We start from the raw sequence: 5124 nt of genomic DNA, 5'->3' as shown, positions 1-5124 counted from the left end.
GGTACATGGCTTCATCATTAGCCCCCGAATGGATCGAGGTTGAGCAGGGAAGGAGTTGAGAACTCTTCCGATTCATCTTTTGTGCTATGAATATGTCTTGTTCTGGATCAATGAACTTAGGTGACGGCACCAACTTTCTTTTCAGTCACCTTGATCCATTCTTTGTATCTGTCGAGTGAACTTTCTGTACTTGGAGACCTTCGGACGACCGAGCAAAGAAAATCTCCCGTCTGACGGGTTGCTCTGCAGTTCGCGGATTTAGCGGGATCCGAATTTCGGGGAGCGCGTGGGGCGGAGGAGGCCGCAGTACTCGGATGGGATAAGGCAGGAACTCCTCGATCTCCGTGCCACCTTTTTCGCCATGTATCGCGCGCGCGACTGTTGCGGGATTTGACAGGATCGCCTGGGCCTACAAGTCAGTCACTGGGAAGCAACCTCATATAAGGCACCGGAAGGGGATTTTTGAACGGTGCGCTCTCATTTACTCTCCCTCTTCCCCAGAGTTATCCGCCGTGTTCGCTTCCATCTCAGCGCTGCTGCTTCATGCACACTTCGTCGGCGATGATGGTGAAGGAGAAGACGGCGGCTTTGGAGCGGGCGAAGAAGGCGACGGCGAAGGCGAAGGGAAGGGCGACCAGTCGGGGTGTTTCTTGGTCAAGGGCCGGCCTACCGCGAGGCTGGATCCAGGGCAACTGGATCCGCTCGACGATCCGTTAGAAATATCTTGACGACCTGGCCAATGAAGGACTGATCCCCCATGGATCAGCGCGGCTCCCGGGGAATGAGTCGGAGCCGCAACCTCAGGAGGGTGAGTGTGTCCTCTTGGCCACCCATGTTGACTGTGGATTTTCTTTGCCACCTCATCCTTTATTTCGGGGATTTCTAAACTTCGTTGGGGCACAACTCCACCATTTCACACCCAACTCTATCGTGTATCTTGCTGCTTTCGTGTCGTTGTGCGAGAATTTCTTGGGTTGTCAGCCTCATTGGGGTCTTTTCAAGCACATTTTCACCTGTCGCTCACAGACGGTGAAAAAGGACAATCCGAGTGATGAGAGAACCCAAGTGATTCAGATGTGTGGGGGTCTTGGAGTTCAAATGAGGGAAAAAAATGCCTTTCCGGCCATGATCCTTCCTGACTCGGTTCGTGGATGGCACTCGACCTGGTTTTACTGCAAAGACCAGCCGACGCCAGGGCAGTCGACTGGACTCCCTCCTTTTTCTATGGATCAAGTGGGGAAGCCTTCTTCTTTGAAGGTGATCCCGGAGGAGAAGGCGTAGGTTAAAGTGCTGGTCGAGCGTGTAGTCTAGCTCATCCGTGACGGGGTGACCGACATGGATCTCCTGGAGGTCTTTCTCGACGATGCATCCAGCCTCTTCAATATCGAGACCATCCGATGTGGATGTATTCTGGCACTGAAGACACCACTCGGGTCCACCTGGAGGAGGTCGAGGATGCCACGCTGGAGAGCTGGATGACTGCCATCACAGGGAATAAAGACAACCCTCGTGGAGCCAGGAGGATTCCTCCACTCAACCAATCATACGAGCCAGACAAGGTCCAATTCTATATCTCTGACTGTGATCCTGTTTTCTTCATTCCGTTTTGCTAGAATTCAGTCGACTGACTTTTTGTCTTGTTTGTTGTCTTCTAGGACACTACCGAAATGTTCTCGATGCCCAACGGGGCGCAAGAACAGGTCGAGGAGGTGGAGGCGAGTGGAGGCGAAAGTCAGGAGGAGTGGCAATCTGATGGTGAGGGGGATGAAGATGATGACGGCTCCGGTGAAGAGGAGGAGGAAGAGGAGGAGGAAGAGGAGGAGGAAGTCGACCCTCCTTGCACGGAAAGGCGATCCGAGCTCACCCATGACCCCGCGGTCGAGCGTGGTAAAGCGACTGTGCCCGTCGGGCAGTCGACGAAACGCCCTCGGACGACTTCTCCTGCGCCGACTGAAAAAGCGCCGAAGCATCCCCGAGTGGCGTCATTGAAGCCATCGAAGGCCCTGCCCAAGATGAGAATGGCCATTCCCACTATCTCCGGGTAACAGCAAAACTTATATTTCCTTGTTTAGCACGGACGAGCTCTTGGTCGACTCATGGACTAACCGACTGGTTTCTGAAATCTGCAGCGCTGCTACCTCTGAGACCTCCACCAAGAACGAAGACCAGGAAATGGAAAACGCTGCAACATCCAACCTTGGTACTCTCTCTGTGGTTTTATTTTCGGTCGATTGGAGTTCTGATTTTAACTTTGGATTTTTCTTGTAGTTCCTCCCCATGTCATTGATCTCCCTGATGATGAGGACGAGGCGCCACTGAGGTCGAGGAGGAACAGAAAGGCGTCGACTGGCAAGACTCCCCAGACTGCATCAGTGCCTGAGACATTGGTTCCAGAGGGTGGCAACATCACTCGGAACACTGTGTCCTTCGTTGTGCCACTGACGAGTGCCCGGCCTTCATCGTGGACTGCTGACCCACCCTCTCTCTTTGCTACACACCACGTCCCAGAGGACCAAGCGGGTGCTGCTAAGGAGGCTATACGCCAGGCGGGGATCATGATGGAGCAGGTGAAAGCGATCCGGGAAGCCAGCCAAGCGGCCTATGATGCCAGCTCAGCCCTTCAGAGCAACGTCTAGGTTAGTTGGTCACCGCTTGTTCTGTTAGGATATGCTATCTGAAGACTTTCTTTTCAAAGATCTTTGTTTCTGTACACCCACTGGGTGTCGATTGAACTTTTGGATGGGTGGGGGCACGCTGAGTGCACCCACTGGGTGTAGTCCCCGAGACTATGGTGGACTGCTGGCAGTCGACTGTAGTCTGAGTATTTTGAATTTCTTCATTTTAACTTCTTCACTCGGTCTCGTCGGACCATGTCGAATGGAATCTTGGAACCGGTGGGGGCACGCTGAGTGCACCCACTGGGCGTAGTCCCCGAGACTATGGTGGACTGCTGGCAGTCGACTGTAGTCTGAAGAACCTGTTTTTTTGGTAGATCATGATGAAACCATGGCTGACTGTTGCAGTTAGCTATGATTTTTGATCATAACCTCAATGTCTCTTTCGGTCGACTGATCGAACCAAGTCGGTAGAACCAGTGGGGGCACGCTGAGTGCACCCACTGGGTGTAGTTCCCGAGACTACTGTTGAATATTTTGATTCGGCTGTAGTCTTAGAAATGCTACAATTTTTCTCTTAATCACTCGGAAGCAACCTCTCTTTGATGTCCGTCGACTGATTTTTCACAAAAATCTTGTGAGCTTGTGGCTTGCTATACTGAGTTGGAAAACAAACATATCCAGCTCGACCTTGACTTGCAGCTTGTTCAGGAGAACTTTAAGAAGGCGAAGGACGAGGCAAAAGGTATGATTGGTGAGAACTTGACAACTGTCTTTATCTTTCTGCCTATTCTTGATTCTGACCTCGTTGTCATCTTGCTGATAAAATGAAGGAGGCTCTGAAGAAGAAGGACCACGACCTTGCTGAGGCACAGAAGGCGGCTTTGGATAAAACGAAACTTGCGGAAGAGAAGCTGGCTTCAGTCGGAAAACTTGAAGAGGAGAACGCCAATCTGAAAGCTGCTCTCGACGCGGCCAACAAGGATGTCAGCCGTCTGAAGAATGACAAGATAGCTCTGAATGACAAGGCTGGAGAACTGGTGGGGAAGAAGAACGATCTGGAGGCTTATCTGGGAGGGCTCGCCAAGAAGTTATTCATCATGCTTGAGGGTAATCTCTCATGCCCGACTGACTTGTAATCATCAACTTATCATAGATCCGTTAGTTAATCTTTGAGTTGTGTTTGCAGAATTCTGCCGGAACTTTGAGGAGGAGACCAGACGAGTGGAGACAGGCTTGGACCCCATTAACTCTCTTGTGAAGGACGAAGCAGCCATGAACGTGCTCCGACTGGAGTCTCGTGTTGCTGGTGTGGTTGACTACCTTGCCCGATTGAAGGTTGCGGTGTTACAAATCGACACGATGCTCTGGCCTGGAGAGACACTCCAAAACGACCTTGAGTCCCTAATGACTCAACTGAATGAAGTCCTAGGCCGAGTGCAGGAATGGAAAAAGTCTTCTGCCAGGTGTGGTGCTGATGTTGCTCTGTCTCTGGTCCGTGTTGACTGCAAGGATGTGCGAGAGGACAAGCTGGCGTCCCTCAAAGTGGCCAATACCAAGAAGCATGACTTCCGATCTTTCATGGAGACCTTTATTGTTGCTGCCACTCGGATTGCTGATGGAATCGACCTGGACGAGTTCATCGCGCCTTCCAGTCCTCCACCTAAGAAGTAAGAAAAACTTCTATGCATCATCTTAAATTTGCCTCGGAATGCCGAGTGGTTTTGTAACCGGTTAAACTTTGACAGGCTTGATGCCTGAGCACTTTTGAATCTGTAAGACATTATCTGAACTTGGTTTATCGTTGAATATGTTTGCATTTGCCTTCGAGCTAATTTTGTTCTTCACTCGGAATATACTTTTAATACTTGTGACGCAGCTCCGAGATGGAGAATCCAGTCGACCTGCACCTCATCGCTCTTGCAGGTGGGGATGAAGCACAAGTTGCAGTCGACCTGCGTCCTTGCGGATCGGGACAAAGTGCACATTGTATTTGTGGCGTAGCTCTGAAGGAGAAGGCGACAGTCGACCTACACTTCGTTGTCCTTGCAGAGCGCATGTTGTATTTGTGGCGAAGCTCTGAAGGAGAAGGTGACAGTCGACCTGCACCTCGTCGTCCTTGCAGAGCGCACATTGTATTTGTGGCGTAGCTCTGAAGGAGAAGGTGACAGTCGACCTGCACCTCATCATCCTTGCGGATCAAAATGGATTTCATACTTAGGCGAGTACTGGTGCAACTAAGCCTCCGAGAGGAAGGCAGGCTCACCACTCGGTAGGATTTTCTAAACTTAGGCGAGTACTGGACTGCAGCTAAGCCCCCGAGTGGATGGTTTTCTCTCCACTCGGTAGGATTTTTCAAACTTAGGCGAGTACTGGACTGCAGCTAAGCCTCCGAGTGAGAGGCAGGCTCACTACTCGGTAGGATTTTTTAAACTTAAGCGAGTACTGGACTGCAGCTAAGCCTCCGGGTGAGAGGCAGGCTCACCACTCGGTAGGATTTTTCAAACTT

The sequence above is a fragment of the Triticum dicoccoides genome, chromosome 3B, assembly GCF_002162155.2.
Source record: "Triticum dicoccoides isolate Atlit2015 ecotype Zavitan chromosome 3B, WEW_v2.0, whole genome shotgun sequence".
NCBI classification, from domain to species: Eukaryota; Viridiplantae; Streptophyta; class Magnoliopsida; order Poales; family Poaceae; genus Triticum; species Triticum dicoccoides.
The sequence above is the reverse complement of the archived record's forward strand: the minus strand, read 5'-3'. Positions refer to the sequence as shown.